At 34.9% G+C, this 26,457-nt stretch overlaps 1 protein-coding gene and 1 long non-coding RNA gene across 17 annotated transcripts in view; both read left to right on the forward strand.

Moving 5' to 3' along the window:
• Positions 1–432, forward strand: part of LOC113623146 (uncharacterized) — a 29,690-nt gene extending 29,258 nt beyond the window's left edge. Inside the window, exon 5 of the long non-coding RNA XR_003433795.1 lies at positions 419–432. This is a non-coding gene — a long non-coding RNA (uncharacterized LOC113623146). The remainder of the gene's footprint in view (positions 1–418) is intronic.
• The window catches only part of PCDH15 (protocadherin related 15), a 718,778-nt gene that overhangs the window by 177,225 nt on the left and 515,096 nt on the right, over positions 1–26,457 (forward strand). The gene's annotated exons all lie outside the window — the stretch shown is intronic.

The raw sequence follows: 26,457 nt of genomic DNA on the forward strand, positions 1-26,457 counted from the left end.
TCCCATGTCATTGAGAATTCTATTTTAGTTGCAGTTTAATTAGGTCAACTTTCACAATTTTATTTTGTACCTCCTTAAAAAAAAATTTTAATCCGGAAAATATCAGTTCTCTTTTTAGTATGCATAAGAACATTTTCAAATTATTTGAATTATATTTGTACGGCTAAATTACATAGGACTTAGAAGGGAAATGTATTGACATATGATGAAAATTTATCTGGGTAGTATATAAAGATTAGCATGTAATACATGTGTAACTGGGTTTTATACTTATGACCAAGGGAAATATCACCTTACTTCCTTTCACTTCATTTTATATATGTATATGTATAGATATGTATAGACATATACTTCATATGTATACATATACGTATGTATATACTTCATTTTATATATAAATTTTATATATAAAATGAAGTGAAAGGAAGGAAGATATATATATATATACATAGAGAGAGAGAGAGAGGGAGAGAACTGAAGGGAACTTTGGAATATATGTGTAGTTCCTTTGATAAAGGGTGTATGACCTTGGATAAGGGAGAGAGATAAGGATTTTCTCAAAACAACCCATTTTAGAGTGTGGCTACAGGTACTCAATTTGAAGGTACTGGGTTATCATATATGACTCTATGGTTTTGTTGATGTCAACCTTAAATAGAGCAAAGAACAACTTTATTTAAGCAAAAATGAGTTTATTTAGGAATAGCACAGGAATTGCAATTTGGGACAAGCCAACTATGGTGAACCATAAGCAAGTCCAGAGAGCAAAGCAGGAGGGTGTTTTTTCACAGAGGAAAGGAGGAAGTTGGAGGAGTTGCTGTGAACAAAAGTTCATTGGAGGAAAATGAGTGTTCAATGTGCTGGCGGCTTCTCATTGGCTGCAGAGGAGGGCAACTTCCTTTTGCCGGGTGAAAAGAGGAACTGTTTTTTCTTCCTGCTGAACTCTGCAGGCTGTAAGGAGTGGCCCTCCCTTCATGGTTTCCCGACTTCAATTTTGAATTAGGTTTCCTTAATACATTTTCACAGGGATGATGGCTAGGGAGTGGTAGAGATTTAGGAAAAATAACAAGGCATAAAAATAGATTTTTTAAAAAAAATTTTAAAGGCATCTTCATTTCTGTGATCCCGCAATTCACCAAGCAGCCTTCCCTCTCCCTCTTTTTTAATTTCCAAGTTAACTCCCTTATTTGAAATGAAGTATCCAGAGTATAAGGTAATAATTTATTTTACATTATAAATCGGTTTATCATGTGATTTTTTCCAGCCCAATTTATTTATTGATGGTGAAAATCTAGACTTACATTTTCTAGATAAAAAAATCATGGAGTGCAGAGAGACAATGGCACCTCTACCTTTCCAACCATCCAAGCCCTCTCTCCTTTCTACAGCTTAGGACTTAGGTTAAGAGAACCCTACCCAGAAACTGATATATGTGATAGGGATGAAAAAATTTTTGAAACCAAGACTCGCACTTTACTCTTGGGATCAGCATAAGAGATGCTGAGGTTCAGTAATCATTTATTATGTACTTAACATGTGCCAAGCACTGTGTCAACCACTGGGAATACAAAAAGTGATTACGACATTATATCAACACTTCAAGAGTTTATACTTTAGTTGTGAAGATAACAATAAAGAGACAGTATGAAAGTATTGATACATAACTGCAAGACAATTAATACAGAGGAAAGACTGACCAACCATCTGGTAGAGGAGTTGACTAAAATAAAAATGCACAACATAAGAGTGGTGAGTTAAGCTATATTTGAGGCAAAATGAGGACTATAGCCTGGGAGACAGCATCTCAGATAGCTCTGAGGAATCAGTATTATATGTGATTTTGGTGAAGGGGGAATACATGAAATCAAACACACATTTTTGCAGAAGGTTACTGCTGGTCTCATGAAAGTTGCTGCTGGTCACGAGGAGCAGATGTCTCCATGAATGATTTTAGTGCTTTTCTAAATAAGGGGAGATGCAAGAATTTGGGCTCATAAAATCTTCTCCTGAAAATATCTAACTATCTGGAGGCCTGTTCTGCCAGCTTTTTCCAGAGCACAGAGTGCCTCATTCCTGATCTCCACCCTGAACTCCTTTCAGGATATGCTGAAGGTCAGCAACTACAGTGGCTACTGACTTAATCCTTGTAGAGGCAGATAGCAAGTGCCAATTCTTAGTTGGCAGAGGGAAGGAAGAGTATAGGAAAACTTGGAGAGGAGGGTAATACCTTAGCAACTCCTGCGCAGGATTGTGAAGAATTTATAGCATTTTCCCAAGACAAAATGATTGAGTGGGAAGGGAAGATATTCTAGGCAAATAGTCATGAAATAGCATGGTGTTTAAGGAACGTGGCAGTTCTGCATGCTATATGGTATTTGATCTTACTTCCTGAGGCATGTGTTACAAATTAAATCGCTAGGTCCCATCCCAGAACTATAGAAATCAAATCTTTGAGACCCAAAGATGTACATTTTACAAGCTTCCTGAGTGACACTGTGTATTTGAAAGTTGGAGGACAACTATGAATATGTGAGTGGCCAAAGATAAATGTGATGAGAGCTAACTGACTTCTCTCACCAGGAGCCTGCAGTGTGACTTAGCAGTGTAGTGCCATGGTCAGCTTGCACTTAAGAGGATCATTCCGGAGACTGGATTGGACTCTGGAGTCAGGGGGATGCTGGGGTTTTTGTTTGTTTGTTTGTTTTGCGGTACGCGGGCCTCTCACTGTCGTGGCCTCTCCCGTTGCGGAGCACAGGCTCCAGACGCACAGGCTCAGCGGCCATGGCTCACGGGCCCAGTCGCTCCAAGGCATGTGGGATCTTCCCAGACCGGGGCATGAACCCATGTCCCCTGCATCGGCAGGCAGACTGTCAACCACTGCGCCACCAGGGAAGCCCAGGATGCTGTTTTGATCCAGGAGATAAATGATGAGGATTTGGACTACGTCCATTGCAGTAGGAATGGAGAGAAAGGGACAGATATCCCAGATTTTTAAGTATTAAAACACATGATTGAAAAATGTTTTGCCTTTTGTTGTCTCACATTTTACATGGTCCTCCTTCATTTCTCTCTAACCTTAATATAAGAAGGGGCTAACTTTCAGTGTCATGTATTCCACAAACCATAGTTTTGTCAGCCTGATTATTTAAGAGTGTATGCTATATATAGCTAGGAACATTCGTGTGTGTCTTGAGAGAAAAAAAAATTTAGAGATCTCTTGGTTTAGTTTCACCTCAGTACAGCAATCTGAGTCAAGCTTATTACAAGCACTAGCTTTTTAGATTTTTCAAAAATTCTCTCTACTCTGTTTCTATCCGTGTCTATCTCTAGCTAAAATATCCCACTTACATTCCCTTGGTCATCATAGGCCCAGCACACCACCTGCCCTAGTTTCCCTTACTTGGCAAACCACAGCTGTCTCCTGCCTCTGAATTGCTGTAGCATTAATATGTCCTCTTCCCATTGTCTTCTGACTTTCATTTCCTTGCCTGATCTGCTATGCAGATTGAGATTCAGAAATCATCGACGTCCCCTAGAGTGCCATCGACATTCTCTGCATACCTGTTGAGAAATTAATTTTAACTACGAGCACCTACACAAACAATATTTTATCGTAAGCTTAGAAAAAGTCATTTTTATGTATATCATACAGGAGGCATAAGCATAAACCCATGAAGGAGAATCATTACTAACAAAAAATGCTTATTGTGTACTTACTGTGAGCTAAGCATTATTATATAAACTACAGACAGTAGAATGCATGATTTGAAGAGACTTACAATCGCATTGAAAAGTCTGAATGTGTACATAATAAAAAAAATAAATAGCATTTGAGAAACAGTGGAAAGAATACTTGAAATAGAGGAAGGAAAATTGGATTCAAACCCAATTCGACAGCTTACTATAACATTCAAGAAAGAATTTAGCCTCACTTTCATTATTTTCAAAATTGAGGAAATAATACCTATCTGTATAGGTCACTCTGAGGCTAAATATAAAATGAAATCTTTCATTCATTTAACAAGTACATGTTAAACAAGAGACTCTGTCTCATACATGATATTAGAGAATAGAGATGCAGTGTAGAAAAAGAAAATCCAGACTCCCACTTTCTTAGAGTTTATATTTTAGCAGGCAAGATGAGGGGGGAAGAAAAGGTGCATAAATAAATTGATGATAAAATTCCAAAGAGTGAGACAGCCAGTGCTAAGGCTCAAAAAAAAACTTCGCCTGTTTAAGGTACAGAGAGAAACCTCCTGTGGCTGAAATACTGTGATCCAGATGAAAAATGTAAAAAGAAAATCTGGAAAGGTGAGCAGGGGACAGTTAATATCAGCTTATGTTGCTTAAATTTTCTTTTTACCAGATAGTGTATTAAGCACCTTTTGTATATGAATACTCTCAATACAATAACCTTAAAATGTTTAAACTACTATTCTCATTTTACAAGTAAGGAAATGGTGTCTTGCTATAGGCTACCTATATATTTGGTGGACCTAAGATTCTAATTTAAGCACTTTGATTCCAAACTTGATGTTAACTTGAGGGAGGAGTTCAATTACAGAAAATTAAGGTGGAGAAGCTAAGGAGGAGGAGACAGAGGAGGAAGAGGAGGAAGACGGAATGAAAACAGTTAAAAAATTACATTAAGAAAACCCTTTCTAGCATGTATCATACACTCCAATTCATGCAAATTATATATAGACATGTATGCATGCAGAAACTGGAAAATATAAACATTTGCTTACCTTGAGATGACTGTTACATATTTTTAAAAAGCAAATCATAGACAAATATGTATAGAATGATTTTGTTGTTGTTGTTGTTGCGGTACGCGGGCCTCTCACTGTTGTGGCCTCTCCCGTTGCGGAGCACAGGCTCCGGACGCGCAGGCTCAGCGGCCATGGCTCACGGGCCCAGCCTCTCCGCGGCATGTGGGGTTTCCCCGGACCGGGGCACGAACCCGCGTCCCCTGCATCGGCAGGCGGACTCTCAACCACTGCGCCACCAGGGAAGCCCTAGAATGATTTTTAGTTAAAAAATATCATATATATATTTGTACTTATTGTATATACCTGATGTGTACACATCAAATTTAATAACTGGGTACGTTTAAAGGAGTTGAAATACACCATACTAATAAAGAAATTAAAACTAGAAAAATGGAAGAGTGGAAGGGAGAATGAAAACACGAGCGATCTTTCTTTTCATCTGTCATTGGGTCTGTGTATAAAATATATGGTGGATCAAAAAATAAAAGCATAAGGATTTTGGCATGAGACTCTTTTCAAAGTTGTAGGTTAAACACTGTGCAAAGTAATTGTCACTTCAGATGGAATAATGTGGCATTTACTTTATTAGTTGTGTTAATTGTTAACAAAGCACTATTAATTTGCAGATTGCTACAGGCAAATTAGGGAGTTATTTTTAATCCATTCTGAACATCATTTCTTTTGTAACTTGTAAGTCTTCTTCATCCCTAAGCCCTTGGATAACCAATGTGCAGTTCTTCCATTATAACCCTCTTTGCTTTGATTTTTGCCTATACCATGTGGCAGTTTCTCTGGGTGCAGGAGGGTGAGAGGAGTCGTCATTTTATCTAAGATTCTGTCCTCTCCCAGATGACAGTAAGTGACTTTTGGGTTAATTGCTAAGTGTTCCTTGCTAATGTGTTTATTCATAATACATACATTTTTCTAAGTAAAATGATACTGTATTCAATTTTGCACTTTTAAGATAAACCATTTCTGATCTGCTTAGAAAAGAAAACCGGTGGTGAGAGTGGGAGCAGAATGGGTGAAGTTATGGATAAAATGAGAATGAGTTGATCATCCTGAAGCTGGGTAATGGAAAAATGGGAGCATATTACAGTATCTGCTGCTTTTGTATATGTTTGATTTTTTTTTCTTATAAAAGTTAGAAAGAGAAAGAGGCAGAAGTATTGAGACTGAGATAAAATCTTACAAATTTAAAGTTTTTATCATCATGGTGTTCAGGGCAGAGCTTACTAGAAACGTTGGAGAAAAGCTGAGCAGAATTATCAGTATCTCTTGGTGTTTTGATAAAATACATGAACAGAAAACCTCCAGAAATAATGACTTAATGAAATAAAGGATTATCTTTTAGCAGGTGAAAAAAGTCTGGAGGTGGGCAGCTGAGGGCTGTTGCAGTGGCCTCATGATACCATAATGTCCTAGTCTCCTTCCCTCTTTCTACTCTGCTGTCCTTAATGTGTGTCCGTTGTCATCATGGTCATAAGATAGTTCCTATATCTCAAAGCACCACAATCACATTTCAGGCATTAAGAGGAAGAAGGAGATAACAAAAAGAAAAGAGAAATGCCCGCATAAGGAAAACAAAACTCTCCCTAGCAGATTTCCTCTCTGGGTTCATTGTCCAGAATTGTGTCATGTGGAAACTCTTAGTTGCAAGGGAATCTAAGAAATTTAATTTTAAGCTGGAAACACTGCCACTTCCCATCCCAAATCAAAGTAACACCAATCAAAGGAAGATAAAGAGAATGCACATTGGATAGGCAGGTAACAATGCCTGCCAGAGTCTACCTCTTTGGCTATACAACATCCTTAGGCCAACTTCTTCCCAAACTTAGAGCATAATCCTTCCTTCTCACCTCTCTTGTGAGAGGGAAGAGCTTGAAATTTAATCTAGTTTTTATATCTCATGCAAAGTCCAGAATTTTACCTTTATCTGAAACAGAATCCAACTGTTAAGATTCCTTCAATAATTTAGTTAAGACAATAGGGAATGTTCACAGGTTACTATTAAGAGTAAGCACATTCAGAGGAGTGTGTAGAAGAAAAATCTGATTTGTAAAGGACCAAGTAGCAGGCTATTGAAAAATCCAGGTGAGAGACAGATAATGTGAGAGTGAACCGAAAGAGTGGAATGTTAAAAGAAAATTTTTGAATAGAGACTTCATTAGATCTAATAAATATTGAATGGATGGCAGGAGGTCAGGCGGTTAAAGAGAGAGAAATCAGAGGTGATGCCAAGGCTTAAATATGTGAGGAATAGTTAAAAGAAAGCTCCCTATCTCTATAACTTCTCTTATCTCTGTAGAAGGAACAGAGATTATAATGTGCATTCTTCTCAAGGTAATAATAATATACTCTCTTACTTCTGAATGCTACTCTTCAATTTACAAAGATATTAATGATAATAAATATTATTTATTCAGTGCTTATTATGGGCCAAGTTTCATGCAAACCACTGCAGCAATTATCTCATTTAATCATCCCAACAATCTAATAAGAAAAGACATACATATTCTCCTTACAGATGCAGAAGTTATCTTAGTGAAGATCAAGTGGAATGAAAGGGTGGCATGATTGGATAGTAGACCAGAGAAAGTTTTACCCTGAGTCCTGCCTATTCACAGGAGGTGTTGTGTGCTGGAACAGGCTGAAGGTGGGTCAAAGTTCAGGGGTCTGGAGGAAGGAGAGAAATTTAATCAAAGTTTGGTTAACAAGCATTTTGCTTCAACTGATCAGTGAGTATAAAACTGTTCAACTAATTATGTGTGAGGCAGAGAATATGAATTTGGAGGTCTTAGCATAGGGAAGCAAGGGAGGTGCCCAGAATTCTTATCTAAGTCGTGGAGAAGCGTGGTTCTTTGCAGTAAATCATTCCCTGGAACACAAAGTGATGAATGTGTTTCTTAACCTTCACTATTTTCCAAGATCACAGTACTTGCGTAAAGTTCAATGTTGTTTCCTATTCCAGACAAGTTTTCTCTCTGTAGCTGTTCTTCCCAGGCACACACCTTTAAAGTTAGCTTTAGATATATCATTCTTTTCTAATTTAGAAAATTCTAGTCTGGGATTCCAAGATACCAAATGCCAATACCTGTGCTCAGTGATGATAAGGAGCTATGATGTAAAATGCTGCTCCACGTGGGTGGGTAGAAGTGGGAGGTGTCATAATTCATCCTTCATCCTTTCTAGGACTACACTTCTAGTGTAGTCCACCATGCTTTTTTTCTGTACGATCATTTTGTAAATTTTACTTTGAATCATGTACAACTGGGAAATGATTTACTGAGACCTGAAGACTCATAGTATCTGCCTCAACAGCAAAGTATCTTTGACACTTGAATGACTCCACACATCTCTCCATTGGGAGTGGTAGAAGTCTTTGTAACTCTCACTTGTGTGCATAGAGATGAATGTCTGTTCATGTTGACTTAGCTTGCCTCTTCCATTATTCAAGGGGGCTCTGTGTGATACTGACATTTTAAGGTAGTCCATGAAATAATAGAGTTCAATCTGAAGTCTTATATTTCCTTTAAGACATACAACTTTGATGTTATTGTAGCTACCCTGTGCCTAATGGGAACAGAAGCAATTATTACTGAAGAACTGTAACACTAGATATGAGAGTAATAAATGATATATCATCAATCAGGGCATGTGTAATATAAGCATGGCTTATGTTAGTACTTTTATAACTAACCTTTTTCAAACATGTAAAATTAGATTCTCAATTGATTACAAGAGATTTCTCAATGAGATTTTTTTCATTCTCATTTTGCAGAGATATTAGTAATGAGTGCATAGAGACACTTTAAAAATAGATCTCTAAAAGTGAAAGCAAAACCCAGAATTTTGGCTTTTCAGAAAACATCGTAAGCATTATGACAGGGTCACTTTGATTTTTACAGATGAACTTAATCAAATTCACTGAACTGGATTTCGGGTTTAATTATTTTCAAATGAGCATCTGGAGACTTGGGATCTTTAAGAAAGGGCCTTTTTATTTATTTTTAAAATTTTTATTTTTTAGCAAAGTGGGTTCTAAAGTAGTAAAAGCCAGTCACTAATAAAAAATGTAATTGTTGAACCTCTGCATTGCTCTTGAGACTGAAAAATGAAAATAAAAATGTTATACCTAGTTCTAATTACAGGAAATTATCACCAACACTTTCCATATTTTTCCCCCAGCAGTATTAAAGGAATGTGATAACTTTCTTTACTTAACCTTTTAAGAACTTATTACTTCATAAGCATCTACTCTATAAACATAATGTGGGGGGGGTGGAGGATTACTAGGTCGTAGTTTAGATTTGTTTTTAACTATGTAGGTTGTTGAAGAAAGAGCTCAAAACTTGAAAAAAAAATTAAGTTTAAATCCTGAATTTACCAATTGCTGTGTGAACTTGCACAAATTTCTTAGGGATTGTTAAAAAAAGTTAAAATATACAAAGAGCCTGGCATGGTAGCCTAATAGTTACTTGGTAACTATTAAAATTCCATCTTCAGTTTTGAATTTTTCCTACAAAGTGCCCCACCTCCTTTTTAATGACTTTTAAGTGATCTCTTAACTGCTACCACTCTGGAATTTTATTTTATTTTAAGTAATTAATTTTTAATTGGAGTAGAGTTGATTTACAATGCTGTGCCAGTCTCTGCTGTACAGCAAAGTGATTCAGTTATACACATATAGACATTATTTTTTTTGAAATATTATTTTTCATTATGGTTTATCCCAGGATATTAGATATATTTCCCTGTGCTCTACAGTAGGACCTTGTTATTTATCCATTCTAAATGTAATAGTTTGCATCTACCAACCCCAAACTCCCAGTCCATCCCTCTCCCTCCCCTCCTCCCCCTTGGCAAACACAAGTCTTATCTCTATGTCTGTGTTCCACTTTGGAATTTTACTGTGGCTAACTGAATTTGCTATATGTACCTCCATAGAAGAGACTGATTGCTGAGAGCTGCCTTCTTTTACCTGTACATGTATTACCTAAAGCTCACACCCTGATGAAGACCAGACTGTTGTCACTAAGGAAATACATCCTGGCCAGGATGGGCTAAAAATAAACCCACCACCCAGTGCTGCTGAAGGTGAACCATCTGGAATATCATGCAGTTCTTGAGTTGTGGGGCTTCACTTCTTGTCTCTGAGAAAAGTGCCATCTTTGGAGCAGCTGGGTAAAATATTTTCTCCTGATTTTATGTGTTCACAAACTCACTTGTTTAGTAAAGCCAGAAAATGAGTAAATTGACAAAGAATTCTTTCTACAAAATCTTCAGTAAATATGATCAGTCTTTCAACTTTTACTACTCTTTGAATTCTTTGGTGGAGATTTGTAAAAATATTCTACTTCAGACGTTCTGATTCAGCAGATCTTGGATGGGATGGCTGATATCTACTTTTAAAATGCCACAGCTGATTTTGGTATTCATCAGAATTTAAAGGCTCTTATTATTACATCGTCAACATAAAATTGAAGAGGTATGCTGACTTTTTAAAGGAATTAGAAAGTAAAGACGCACAACTACAAAGATGCCCAAGTATTAAAATTTTAATATTAACAGTCAGGTTTGTTCCTTGGCCTCTTGACCACTCAATGTTTCTCCATAATTAAGTGTAAATAGTATTGAACATATCAGAATAGCTGAGATATAATCCTAATACTCTCCCATTTTCAATTTCCTTTTTAGGGTAAGATTTATAATTTATTTAATTCTTATCACATGTAAGTTATCAAACTAAACGTTTTACACAGATTACCTCATCTTACCTCATTTACACAGATTTTTCCTCATCTGATACCTAAGGAAAGTGAAGCTGGTAGGGTTAGTTGAGGATTGTTGACAGAATGCCCAAATTCATATTCATTAGCAAGGTGCAGAAGAAGGATATCAGCCTGATTCCAGCCAATTCCAAATCTTGATCTCCCTCCTCTAAACTTCTCATCCTCTTCAGGGGTCAAGTGAAAACTAAATCTGACTTTTAGTTCTCTGTTCTCTCTGTTTAATGTCCAGCATTCTTCTTTTCTGTTCTTTCCACTGAGGTCCTAAAACTATCCTTCTTTGTTGAAGGTTCAATTTCTAGCCTATTTCTTTTAACAGAGATTTTAGACAAGCATGAAAAGAAAGCAAAACTTACCTGTTGGAGACAGCATGAAACAGCTGTGGTACATTTATTAGAGAAAAAAACGTATCAGAATGGAGTATAATAAAATCTTCTATTAGGGTATAATTTATAACAATTCATAAGAATTTGTAATAATGTTTCCCTGAGGTTAGGAGTACACAGCAGTAGTACTTATAAATCTCCGGAGTATACAGCCTCTGGAATATGTATATTTCTTTATATTTATATATCTCTCAAACACGTGTGTGTATGTATGTGTAATGTATATATTCAGAAATTATATAATCTGGAAATCTATAAATATATGTTTTATTTGAACAAAATTATCTTAGGAAAGGCTTTTATTTGACAAGTTGTCTCTCACAACAGTGCTGAACTGTGTAAGAAATGTGGAGCATTTCAAACAAGGATAATTATTTTTAGCACTACTTTTTTTATGGAGTAAAAGAACAAACATTTGTGATTTTTCTGTGGCCATTTGAGACATCACAAAAATAGTATTACGTATAAAAGACACCCTGAAAAGTGTATTTTCTAAATGTTAGGACCTAATCTTGGGAAGACATCAAAAGAGTTATTTGGATGAGATTTATTCACTTGATTAATATATGAGCATCAATATCTGAGAACAATGAAAGGTTGTAGCTTGACGACCTGTTGATCAAGAGACAATGTTATATGTTAAATAAACATAGAAAATAGGAATACAATTTAAAGTATTTTAGCTCTTTCAGAAGTGAAGGAATAATCCAGGGGATGACAAATTCAGCACAACATATAGGAAGTTATTCTGGTAAGTCACAGAATCTCTGCCATTTGAGTAGATTACATGGAAAATAAAGAATAAGCTCTTCTTATTTCTTAAGATCAGCCCAAGCATAGCTTAATAGAAAAAAACATCTAGTTTTGCCCTGTTAATATTTGGCAGTAAAAGATTCACAAGCTCCTTTAATATTTTCAATCTTAACAGACCAACCACCAAAACTGACCCAATCTTAGCAACAGTTTAAAAAATTCCTCTTTTTTTTTTTTCTGGATTCACTATTTGCAGACATTATAATCTGAGATGATTAAATTTTCTTTTCACAAACCTACAACTTTCTATTTTATCATTCATGATTCAATTTTACATTTTGAAAACATCAGACGCTTTAGGATAAAATGACTCTCTTTTACTCTTTAAAAAAGTACATTCTCTTTCTTTGCATACACAATTTTTGTTTTCTGCTAATACTGATCCTAATATACTTTAAATCACCCATATTAACATGACTTTTGGTAACTGACTTCTACTTTACAGAGTGAAATGAGATTTAGGTCTGTCTGACACATCAGCAAAGCTAACAAGTACTAATAATATTATGCCCAACATCAATACACATTCTTTTTATGACTTCTTAAAAAGGCAAAAATGAAGATGTTTGCAAACATGGCCCAAAGATATAGCTAGCTACTCTATAACATATAAAAATAAGAATCAAAGGAATATGTATTAAAGCTATGTTTGATAACCATATTTCAGTTTTCTACCTTTGTTAAAAATAGTCCAAGTAACCAGATAATTAACTTGATTTAATATTAGTTCAAAATTATATTCTATTAATATAAAAATGGTTGTCAGAAATACAATTTTTTCTAATTGAACATATACTTTTACAATTTTTATAATTCTATGTGGAAATAATGTTAGCCTAATTTATTAGTAAAAGTATAAAAAGTGTAGGAATTTCATATTAACTAATCCTTTAGAGATAAAAATACAGATTTTTAAAAAAATAAAATAAAATGTACAATAATATGCTGTACTCTTAAAATCAGGGAAGATAGCTGTGTTAAAACCTAAATTATCAAAATAGTCTGATTTTTCCAAGTATTTGCTTTAATTATGTGACCTTTGTTTATTTTAAAATATGCTTATCATCTGGAATTTTCAGTAAGAAAAGGTTTTTGTGTATATATACATTTTTGTTGTTTTCCCAAAAGGGCTAGCAGGTTAAAGGTTAAGAAGTTCAGTTTCTTTATTTGCTGGATTCAGTCTGCAAAACCATATTATATATTTATACACCCAGTACCTTCTAGCTACTTTTGACCATGATTTTAAGAGGGGATGGAGACTTTGATTAATATGTGGATTCTTTTACAAACTTGACTAGTCAATTACCTTTAAAAATAATACATATAATTTCTTTTGTAATTAATTTGACGGAAAGGCGCCACTTCATGTATATTTAAATAACCCTTATAAGGCTAATAAAGTAAAAGTTGTGATTTTTTTAAGACCTTTGAAATGTTCTGACTTGTAAGATAAACTAATTTAACATATGGCTTAGTATCATGGAACAGAAAATCCCAAAATAATAACTTAAGTAAGAATGGCAGTTTGCTTCCTATAAAGGAGGCCTGGATTTAGTAAGCAAGCAGCTAATCCTGCAGCTCTCTGAGGTTCTAACTCAGGCTCCTCCCAGTTTACCATACCTCTAACGTCTAACCCTTATTCTCCTGGTCTTCAATGGCTGCTTGAACTAGAGTCACCACATTGAATTCCAGGAAAGAGAATGGAGAGAAGAAGAAAAACAGCAAACCCTCTGTGTCTCCAAAGACACTTTCTGCAAGTTTTGCACAGCACAACGCTTACATCTAAGTAGTTAAAACTTGACCCCAAGGTCACAAATAACTGGAACAGGGAATGGAGGGTTATATGGTCTTTTAGACTTATAAAATCAGTTTTTACTGCTAAGAAAAAGGGAGAAATGGACATTTGGTAGCAACTAGTGGCCTCTATCACATGTAATTACCTATGTTAAATCTAAGTTTAACATCATGAATGTAAGCCAATTACTTAATTATACATTTTAAATTTGAATTACCAGGTAGAAATGTTACTCTAAAAGGCCAAATTTTCTTAAATATCTTAAGGACATAAAATAGAAAATATTTATAGATTCCATACATTACTACTCTAATACGTTTCTCTTCAATATCTACATGCATGGTTCTAAATCTTTCCAGGGTAAAGAACACATACTCATTAAGGGAACCTTTTTGTATCATGTGTTTTCAATGACATCCCAAGGCCATGTCTGCCGTTGCCTTCTTGCTTGATGGAGCTCTAATGTGGGGCAAGGACCTGACCAGATTGCTGACCAGATTCTTGTCTGTGACATGGATGGGACTCACTGAGCCCTGTTTTATTGTTCCAGTGTTACTGTGGCTTCACATGCTGTATTGCTTAGATTCAGATTACTAACTACCTGATTGGTCTGACCACTCATGGAAGTTGAAAGTCAGTTAACTTCTACCCTTGGTGCTAATCAATGACTCAACTTTACAATTGATATGACTGATAAGATATAATGCCTTCTCATATAACCAATAACGATCTATTTCTCTCATGGCTTTGTCTTTGTCCCAACCTTTAACGTCATTGAACTACAAGAGAGTTTTAAGAGTTATTTCAAGCTCCTGGTTGCCAGGGCATACCTCAAGAATGTTTTGGCCAAATTTATGGAGAAACAGTCTTGTTTCAGAACTGAATGTGAATTGCACACACGCATATGGATGTTCCCTGCTGACAACTGGACTTTTGAAAAATAAATGGCTGAAAAACTCATGGTCTGTGAAAAAGCAACTCTATCTGTTCTGTTTACTTCAGTCTGAAATTCTCCAGCTAGTTTCTTCTCATGAATATATCACAGGTGAAGCCTAGCAAGTGGTTGACATCTAACTTCATGAGAAATAGAACCAAGTGGCTTGTCATTTTTATTTTTCAGGGGACAGAGCCAAAGTTTCTCTCTCCTAGAAAGAGACAAATATAAAATGTAGCAAGCAGTATGAAATTGTACTTTTTTTCTCCCTAAACATTAGATATAATTGACTCCATCACTTCTTTCTCAATATTCAACTTTGGCCTTACTTCAATATGCTGCTTATAAAATGAAAAGAGGTCCAATTGCTTGGCTGAGGAACTAGACTCCCACATAAAATATTTTTTAAACCCTTTCTAGGAACGCATTTTCAGTTAATGGGGTCCTTTGATTTCCTGGGATAACAAGGAAGATGAAAGATTCTGGCATACAGAAATGTAGAAGAATTTTATTATCAAAAATTCTGAATGTCATGAGCATTACTGGCAGGACTTACTTCTATTCCATTCTAAAAATGGATACTCTGAGCAAAATTTATGAGATTAAAAGGTCTCATATTGTAGAATCTCACAATCCCATCCCTGATTCAGCTTCACCTGATAATTATTACAATTAAGGGTCTCTTCATAGGAGGAGTCTTGCTTTCCCTGTGGTCTTGACTTTTATATCTAAGATGTTTGGCCTGAGAATCACTATTTACACACATTCATCTTTAGTATCATCACATACTCTTTGAGTGTCCACATACAACTACAGTGTTTTATGGGATATTGGTAAAAGCTTTACTGATGTGTTCATCATGGATGAAGTTAGCACCATCAATAATCGCATCTTGGGACTTAGAGATTGTTGAAGTATAGAGGTATATATATATTTTTCTCTTTGTTTATATTTTTGTTTTTCTAATTTCCTACACTGTTATGTAATTTCTGGTTATGAATCTATTCTACTTTTATTGATTTTAAATTTATCCCAAGATTAAAAGAAACCCTCTCTTCCTCCTGAGGAGCTGGAATTGATTTTATCTCACACATCTCAATTTATTAATGTGACTTTTATCTGATTTATGGCTACTGTTCCCTTTTCTGCTCAGTGCCTTCCTGACTGCTACTACTTGTGAATTTCCCGTTCGAGATATTCCAGATTTCCTTTGAAAATTCTTCCAATTCATGTGAACAATATATTTAAAAAAAAAAGTATTTGTAGAGGCTGCAGCTGGAGCCTCTACTCAGGCAAGTGAAAGCACTCTAACTGGGGAACTCCATTAGGAATGCATTAAAGGTGGAAAAGCACTATTAGGTGTTTGAGTGAGTCTCGAGGAGTGAGAAGGAAAAACAATCTCCTTGCTTCCTTCTCAAAAAAGGACACTTCAGTGCCTCTCTACACAGATACAGTCAAACAGCCAATCTGCAAACTGTCACATATTGTGCTCTGTTCACATGCTAGAGGTGTTCTTTCTTTCTTTTTTTTTCCTCTCTCTCAAAAAAAAAGAAAAGAAAAAAAAGTCATTACTGCCAAGCAGAAACTAACACACCATTGTATAGCAATTATGCTCCAATAAAAAAAAAATCATTACCGCCTTTCTGTTCAATTCAAAGAGCTAGCATCACTTGTTGGATTACATTACAAAAGCAAAATTGCAATTTTTGATCATCTAAGCTATTTTTCCTCTTTAAAGGAGAGAGGAAACATTTCTGAAGATTGTGAATAACATAAAAAGAAAAGAAAACAGGTTTTGGACATTAGGAGAATCATCTAAAATCTAAAACGGTATGTCAGAAAGAGCACGGTTTTACAAATGAGTCAGATTCAAGTGTGTATACCAGCTATGCTACTTACTAGCTACATAATTGAACAATTAAATGCCATTTCCTTCTCTGTCAAAACAGATTCATAATATTTATTTGATAGTGTGGATGTTAGGATTAAACTGAAAATGTTTTTTGAGTACCTGGCATAAAACAAAAACTAAAATAATAAATAATTTATTCCCTTCCCCACATTTTTGGAATTAGAAAGGTACTTTTCAAGAGAAAAAGTGAGGGAAAAAATAGGAAAACTGGAGAGAACGAAAATGTAGCATCCATTTGTTTTTCTTAATGTTTGTTTTATTTGTTTGCATCATCTTTCCTGCAGTCCTGTCACCTTCATCTGGTAGACATCACAGTTTGCTTGTGGAGCTGTTCCTCCTTCCCACCAGTGTGACCCTAGGGGGGCTCCCAATTGCAATGCCATCTTGGAATTTAGTTAAGAAATAAAGTCACAAAGAACGGAAGGAATTATGAGCTGACAGAACACGGTGGAAGCACCTAAAAAGTAAAATCCATAAATTCCTGCAAATGGGAAGATTTAACTGAAATTTAATATTCAGTCTTCTCCCTTCAGTAAAAGTGTTGCTCAAAATCCCACATCAATGTAATTTGTTCTTTGTCCATCAAACATGATCTCTAGGCATTTGACTCTGTCTACATTTCAGTTCAAAATTCACTTGACCCCAGACAGATCCTATGAATAACATTTTCTAAGGCTGCTCTTTCTCATAACTCTGTGTTCCTATTGACTATTTTTTAGAGTCAAGAATCAGGTAATATAATTCTTCTATTACTTTCTTTTCATTAAGAGTTTGTTTCATAGGTGGGAATCTAAGAGATGTTGCTGAAAGAAATAGGACCATTTCTTATTATTAGATTCTTTTTATGGTATTTGATTGCTGATGCTTTTATTAATTCACCTGCATTTCCATCTTGAATGTCTGTCATGCATGTTTCTGAGAGCTAGTAAATATATAGCAGCTTATAATTGTTTTGATACTGGCACCTGCCTAGCAATCCATATTTTACTCTTTTGTGCAGTACCCCTGTCAGCCAATCTCCAGGCTTTATTCTCTTGTCCACTTCCTACATTTCTGATTCTGGGTCACAAATGTTTGGAGAATCAGGTGAGTCCATGTGAAGTTCTATCACAAACATATGCTGTTCCAATAAACCCAGACCTTCTGCTTCCAGAAAATCATTGTGTTCATTTATTCCAAATGCTTTGATGAACTCCATTTTGTTTCTGCTTTATCCAGAAACGTGGGGCCATGTCCTAAAGCCTGTGCTTGAAAGACATAGAAGAAAATAATATAATTTTGAAGCAGCGGCATAGTTTGGGTCTCTTACATACTAGCTAGGTAATCTAGAGCAAGTTATTTAACCTTCCTGAGCTTTTGTTTTCTCATCTGTGAATCATGAGTAACCATACAACTTCCTTGTTATAACCTCATAATGTTGCCAAAAACTCGGCCTCTATGCACTAGTGCCTCCTAAATGAATCCCAGAGACAGAGTTTTGGGTGAAGTAGAAAAGAATAGCTTTATTGCTTTGCCAGGTAAAGGGGGACATGGCAGGCTCATGCCCCTCAAAGACTGTGTGTCCCAACCCAGGAGGATTTGATGAAGAGTTTTATAGTAACAGTTCAAGGGTAGGGTTGCTGATAAGATTAGGTTGTGTGCAGAGCCTGCATTCCTTTAATCTCATCTCCAGTGGTCTGTCTCCTAATCTCGATGAGTTTCTCTTGTTCCTTTAATCTTGCCTCAGGTGGTTTCTTGGCTGTTCCTCCCTTGATTAGCGACAGTTCAAATCTGCCTTTAGAACTCAGGGAAGGTCATGGAGGCTGGAGTCTGTTCCCTACAAATAAGAAACAGAGGACAGAAAGGATTCCGTGCCCAGGAGCCCCACAGGATCCTGCTCAGTTTCACTAACACACAGTAGATGTTTAAAAATTTTTGTCCCCAAGGTCTACCAGAAGGGAGGAAAAATAATTTTTCCTGTAGCCATCAGAGTTCTTAGCTGCAATCTTTGTAATAAAAGACACATTAATAAGAGAAAACAAACAGAAGTTTATTAACCTGTATACCTCCTTTAAACATGGGAGATACCCAGAGAAAAATGAGTAACTCCTCAAGATGGCTTAAAATTCAGGCTTAAATGCCATCTTAATAGGGAAAGGGGAGGAGGGATGTAGGCCTCTTAGGGGAGAGTAAATTGTTCTTAGGAAAGATGTCTGGGACCCAAGAAGAATACATGGGAGGTATGGTAGTTTGTGATAAAGTTTGAGTGTGGTTTGAACTTCTAATTTCCTGTCCTGTGATGAGTCAATCTTCCCTGGTGGATGAAATTCCCTGGGAGGGAGGGGATCTAAGACAATTGAGTTTCTTTTGGAAATAAGGGGAGAAAACTCCTTTTACAGTTCCTTCAGGAAGATAAGGGGAGTTGAGAAACAGCCTCTGCCTGTGTTTGCTGATTTTTAAGTGCCTACAGCTGAAAATATTTGGGATGACATCTTCTGCCACACTTTAAGTACCTTCACCTCCTTATCTCTCCACTTTATTCTTCTTCCATCAACCGTATATACTTGCTTCTGATCTCTGTGTTATGGGGGATAGACAGACTGGGGGAAATCTGAAGTCAGTTGACTGTGAGTTAGGGAAGACAATCTAGTGTGTAAATCTTCTTACAAGTGTTTCAGTTAATCTTTTTTCGTTAATCCCAACTTCACCCACATTGCCTGCTGAAGTACTTAATGCCTTCTGTTCCTGAGATCTTTCTGAGAAATTGAGGTGCAACTAGCATTGCTTCTTATTGACTCTATCTAGGTATTTACTTTGGTTTCAGTTATTTCAGCTCTGCTAAATCATTTAAACACTTAGTATCTCCCAATATTCCTTAATTTTGTTGACATCTCCAGTATTGAATATCTCTTTCCAAGTCCCTTTGTTATTGTGAGTTAGATCTTTTTATTCCTTTAGATAGGGCATCTGGAATAAGTCCTGATAAGTTCACATCCATACCTTATGTTATCTGGAACTCCAAGGAGATAATCCTCTCAGCAGTCTGCATCTGAATCTATCATAAAATTTGTGATTTTAATACAGGTACACTGTTTTTTTTTTTTTTTTGGCTGCACCATGTGGCTTGCAGGATCTTAGTTACCCAACCGGGGATTGAACCTGGGCCACAGCAGTGAAAGCACAGAGTCCTAACTACCGGACTGCCAGGGAACTCCCTAATATAGGTACACCTTAATGGCTGTATTTTCTGAACCTTGATCCATATTTAACTTGTTTATCAGATATTAATTACATAGCATAATACATACCTACAGAAAACATGTTATTGCTTTGGGAATTCAATAGAAAGTGTTTTGCTTCATTTGTTGATTGAGATTATTTTTATTATCTACTTGTACTTTATTATGAGAAAAATAACGTGAATTTACTCTTTTTTTTTTTTTTGCTTTATAAACAAAGAAAAATTTGAGATAAAAGGTAGAGTACACTGTGTACATTTCTACCAAACTGAAATTTGCTTTGTGCTCCGGAATATATATAGAATCTTAACACTGGCTATTAAAATTTTGTGATGTTGAACTTTTTTCCAGGTGAGTGGTTTGTGTTCTTATTATAATTTTTGAGTCATAGTGAATATTAAATGGCATGCATTACTACAAGTACACCAGTGGGGTGCATCTGAATAAATACACTCTCTGCTTCTCTACTTATAATAAGCTTAGGGAAATATCCTTTTTCTATTGGAAATTATGCTAATTTTCAGGGCAATCTTATAATTTAACTGGGGTATCAATCTTTATCTCTTCAGCCTGCATTTACATGTCTGGAATATAACATCTGTTCTTATGATGTATTCAACATTGCACTTGCCTCCCTTTTTCAACATTATTTTGTTACTGAAGAGAGAATTTCACCTCTGAGTGAGACTCTTCTAGTAATGATTTCCAAATAACTCAAAAAAGCATAATGTTAGATTTCCAACCAAAAATTCCAAAATTTTTAAATAGCATTTTTTTTTTAACAAGTATTAGAAGTTCAATTTGATTGCCACATTTGTTTTTTTAACTCAAATGTGCATGCATCGTGTTGCCAAAAATAGGTTTATTCCCAATGAGGTATACTCTGGAAAATAGCTATTTTGCTGTTTGTTTTTGCAGTGCAGCGGTGATCTTTCTGATACCATATGAGATTTGGAGTCTGGTCCTAAATAGGATGTTTCATTTTTTTTTTTCATATTAACATTTGCCTCTGCATTAAATTGCAATTGATGGAACTTTTTCTATGTGTAATACAGACTAACTCACTTTAGGCATTCAAATCCTAACAACTCTTTGGAAGTGCCATTACTAGGTTACCATAGCTTGTATAAAAACTAACAACTATTGAATGATAAAAACACAAGAGAAATAAGATAATTTACTTTTTATAATGTGTTAAATTCATATTTTAAAATGCATCCATTGTAGAAAAATAAAATCCCATGCAGTTGCATCATCCAGAAATTTCCGGTGTTAATATATGGACAATCTTTCAGTATGTTGGCAGCTATTAGAGTGAGCTCTTGATTAGTGAGCACTCATTAAAATGTGTTATTTTAGCTATTATTGCTAGCTGCAATTTTTGGTACAAAAATGTACAATATCATAATAGTATTGTAAATGTTTATAATTAGTTGTATTTATTTCATTTTCTTAATGTATTTTTAATAATTTTGTTAATCAAAATTTTATGGTATACGTATATATGAGCAGCATTTCTTTATATAAAAACCGTTGTTCGCTTAGGCAGATCACTATTATTGACTGTTAATTTTCATTCAATTTGAAATGAAACAATTCCTTGTAAAACCAGACAAATATAGAGTGCAATGAGTATATATTTAGATAAAAATATACAATATAAGAAATTTTGTGCAACAAAACGTTTCTTCAAAAAATATTTAGGCCAATGTTAACTTGGTTCAAGCATGAGCTACATGATTATTTTATTCTGTTTATATAGAAAGAAATCAAGTATTGAATGAGTGGATCTTCAGGAAACTGTAAAATTCCTTTAAATTTAGAAATTCTGTGATACTAAAATCTAAGTTTAATATCAAATTATAGATTCATACATTATTAGAGTTGAAAAGAACATAAACATTTATGTAAGGAATGTTGGTCTCCAGATATGGACAATATAGGGCTCTTATACCTTTATCTAATTTTTGCACTGTCAGGAGGAAAAGTTTAAAATCACTGTCTAGTATTTTCTAAATATTTACTAGAAACACATCTCCTCATGCTTAACAGATACTTTTGATGTTTCTCTGAATAAAGAATGTTCATCTTCAGAATAGTCATGGTTTTAATTTTACTTTTTACTCTATTAAGTTGTTGAACAATTACTTGTCCCAGAAAACTTTAGGAAAGACCCTTGTACCTAATAATAATTTGAAGTTCCAGTCCTTATCTTTGAATTCCTATATTTAGGTTTGATAATGGGGATGGGACACAACCAAAAATAACCACTCTCATTGCATTCATGTAGGTTTTGACTCTGTAAAGTTTTGGCAAGTGTAACACATTTTGTCTTGGGATAAGATCTCTTTCTCCTCTTTGTATATTTCAAAGAGAATCTGTTTGGATTTTGAGTAGTAAATAACCCTTTCATTTAGGCTCAGGATCTTTGATTTAAGTAAGATGATGTTACAGCCCAGCTGAGCTCCCAACAGAATGTAGTTAAATGAACGACCTAGTCAACACCATATTGAAGAGAGGAACCACCCAGCAGAGCTCAGCCTACACACATAATCTTAAGAAAAACTAAATTGTTGTTTTAAGCCAGAAAAAAAAAAAACGGGCATCCAGTTACCTGATCGCTATTTTGTCAAGTAGCTAGCAAAACAACTGTGCTTTACAATAGTATGTGGACTTATTCATTTTGCTCTTAGAGCTGATTTTAATAGTGACTTTTGTTCTGACTACTAATGAAAGTTTCACAGTTATACTTTGAACCCAAGAATTTCACACCCACTGTCTTAGTTTGAGCTGCTATAACATAAATGCCATAGATTGGGTGGCTTAAATAACAACCATTTATTTCTATATTACAACCCCAAACAAACTCAGGCATTTAGTGATTTACATAATTCTATATTAATCACACACCAATTTGGTGATTAATAAAGTATATCATTAGTGACATTACATTGAATTATTTATTCAGTAAATTATATAAGGCATAAAATAAAGAAGTTCATCTATGAATAGCTTTAGGTTAAAATTTAACTAGGTCCATTCAAACTAGTAAATTCACTAAACTTTAATGGATTGTTAAAAATCTCACAATCAAAAAAACATTTTACAGGCCCATATTGATATAAAATAAATTTTTCTTTGATTAAAATTTTAATAAGAAATCCAATTAGTATACAATGTCTTTCCAAATTTATTACCAAATCAAGATTAAAATGTTGCTGTTTCTCCATTTATGTTGCTAGCACAATTTTCCTTTTTTATCCGTCTCTCTCTTTTTACCCCTAGTCTTTCTTCAGGTAGAGCATATTGTGCTAATTTTGTAAGCCTGGATTTCAGTGTGACATACATGATAACTCTGAATTTATATTGCATCTGTTATTTCTATTTTGCCTCTGGACTTGACTGTGATCCCAAGCAACACAATATGTTACCATTTAATTTTATAATATGCCATTTGCACAGCTTTTTCTCTCTCTCTTTTTTATATTTTTGCAATATATATATTAATGGAACTGCTAGAATAAGTCTGAAGACAGGCACAAGAAGAAGATGACACACCGATGAGGATTTAATTCTTCAATTATTTAAAAATTGCTTGTTAGGTTTGCTCTTAGATGGAAAAGACGAGATGATGGAAAGAGAATGTGGAGTGAAACATCACTTATACCAATTACTTAATGTACTCTCCTGAAATTTGGCTAATGCTCATTTTTACGTTAAATATGGGCTTTGTGTTACTTCATTTTGAAGATGAAATTCTTTTTCTTGTGAAGATTTGGCTTAAAGGAGTGAGCTAGATCTCTATATTTCAAACTTGGCAATACATACGTTTAATATTTTTCCTTTCTGGAAAAAATAAATGTAAATAACAAACTAGATTTTGGTGCTACTAGCTTTCATTACAACTTTCGGAGTTTACTAGCTTGCTAGTTTCCATATTTTTCTTCGTAGGACATGATTTACTTTGACTCTGCAGATCTAATACTTTAAAACGTTTTATTTTATTCTTTCAAATGTTTTCAAATCTACATGCCTGCCAATCAGAATTTCTTGTCAAAATGAGACAATCAGTAGCATTGCTACAAGCAAAGAAGCTGGATGTTTTTGTTGATCTGTGTAGCTTTGGGTGAGCAGTGGGGAGTGGTTGGTAAATAAATGGTCAATATCTTTAGGATTTTGTAAAATGCTGGAAATATTTTGAAGGTGACTAGATATTTGGACCTTTTGAACCTGCCTGCCTCTAATGTCCCTTACAGAAATAAAAATACAGAAATCTATGATAATGAACTTCAGTATCCAAAATTAGCCTCAGGCTTTAAGGAAGATATGACTGTATAAAAGTAGTGATCTTTGCCAAGTGAACATTTCATTTTTTTCCTGTATTTTATTTGTTCATTCATTCAATACAAGTACTTTACAAGTATCTAGTATGCAACTGGCTCTAGGCTACACTCTATGAGCAAAACATTTAGTCACTGTTCTCAAAGATCTCTGTTTAATGATAAACACGTGTTAAGATGCAATTAAGCACATTCGATGAGTGCTATTACAGGAATAGTAATACTAAAAGTAAAAGGAACACCTAATAGAAGCAATGGACTCAGACTTGGAAGGCTTCCTGAGAGAAGTGATTTCTCACCTAAGAATTGCAGGTCATGTAGGAGTTTTCCAAAGAGGAGGTGTGTGAGGAAGGGGAAAAGTTTTCAGAAAAATGGAACAGAAAGTGCTTTGAGAAAAATACAGACTGTAATGTAGTATTTGAGTGCATAAACTGTGAAGATAAGAATAGAGTAATAAGTTAGAATTGAATCATGAAGGGCCCCACCTTACCATGAAAGTAACCAGGCAAAGGGTTTAGCAGGGGTTAGCATGACCCTATTTGCGGATTTGAAGGCTCAGAGAGCACTAAGGAGAACAGATTAAATGAGTTAGGCTAGAGGCAAGGGAAAATGTCAGAGTCTATTACAGAAACTAGGGCAAGAGAAATAGTGTCTGAAATAAATTAATGACGGTGCGAGGGTAGAAAGAAGTATGCAAATTTAACATATATTAATATGTCGGATTTTATGATAGACTGAAGATGGGAGAGAAGAGTGATGACGGAACCAAGATCACAGGTTCGGCACCACTGTGCACCTGTAGGCTTGTTCATTCATAGATGGCCACAGACCAGATGATAAGTAGAGATGACCTTGAAAAGAACCTGAATTGTCGAAAAACATTGGAGTCTACCACAAGAAGGAAGAAAAATTTCCCTCTTGATCCCTTAGACCATCCACTGGTTTCAGAATACAAAGACAAAAGAACTAGGGACACAGTCCAATACGGTGTATTGTGTATGTACCGTGGAGTCAGACTGCCTACTTATGAAATCATTCTGCTACTCATCTTGGATCAATTCCTTAAGCACTTCATTGTCTAAGTAGGGACAATAGCTTCCTCACAGTATTATGTAAAGAACATATAATACATTATGATTGAAAACGTTAAAGCATTTAGCACAGACCTTGGAAGTGCCCTAAAAATTTCATCACTTTGTGTATAGCACTGTGTTAAGATGTGGCCTTGAGAGAACTTGTTGACAGTGTACACACAGATGGATCAATGAAAGTTCATTACCACTTTTGAAATAATTCCCATGATAGTCCCTGACAATAATAATCATCTTTACTTGCATCTATGCACACAAATTTCACAGACACCAGTTGTTTATTAGTAGTCTCTTCTTCTTTGAAGCAATGCAGAAACGGTAATTAATTACCGTGGTTTTTGTTTCTGCTAATTGATTTACATTTGCTTATCTACGTATGTATAAATAAAATACATTTCAGGAAAAAATACTGTGTAATTGCTATGATGTTTTAATATCTCTATAGGTCCAGTAAAATGGAATGCAAGTGAATTAAGATTTATTGAGTATTTACTATGTGCCAAACACCTCACTAGGTGCTTTACATGTATTCTCTGTAATGTATGTAAGGATCGTGCAGGTAGGAATTCTTCTCAGAATTGTAAAGATAAAGATATTAGGGTTTAATGATATTAAGTTGTCTAAATATATAAAATAAAATAATGATGGATTTAGGAAGTAAATTTAGATAGCTGGTCACATCTTTAGATGAAGTTTAGGTTCCAATTAAAAGAAATGGTGCATATTGCAATAATTTATTTTTTGCAACTTCCATACAGTACAATAATCATTGGCATTAATGGTTATTGAAATATTAAATAAATAGAATCAATGGTTCCAAGCTAACTTAATTGCTGAAATACAGCTTAAATCTACATGATGAAACTAAATAACATTTACACCAAATATTTGAAAAACAAAATATGGTAAAACATTGTGTTCCTTGCTGTAAGTATTCCAATCCAAAATGTAAATACTATATATTTAAAACATTCTAAAAGTTATTTAAAGTTGTGAAAACATACTAGTCTAAGATTAATTTTATACTGTCCTCCATGTAAAGAGGTTGGGCTTACCTGAAAAAGAAAATTAAATTCATTTTTACACTTTTAAATAATTTATTTCACTGATGAAGTACTGGGGACACTATAAAAATCAGTATTAACTGTTCTGTAATCTATTTTATAAAGTTTGTCAGAATTTCAGTTATCTGTCATTTGTAGCTTGAGAGGTGTTTATGTTTTGTTTTGTGTTTTTGTTAATAAATGATTTATTTCCAGAAGAAATACCTGTGGATAATATTTGGTTCATTATATCATTCAGTCTTGGAATGTTCTTCCTTCTTGCCTGCCTTTAAATCTTTGTCTGTTCATCAGCAGCCTATCCTGAGAACCTGTTATGTGCTCAACCCTGCCCTTGAAAGGAGAA

This window comes from Aethalodelphis obliquidens, unplaced genomic scaffold, assembly GCF_003676395.1.
Source record: "Aethalodelphis obliquidens isolate GAN/ISIS:26980383/991018 unplaced genomic scaffold, ASM367639v1 scaffold11, whole genome shotgun sequence".
Lineage (NCBI taxonomy): Eukaryota > Metazoa > Chordata > Mammalia > Artiodactyla > Delphinidae > Aethalodelphis > Aethalodelphis obliquidens.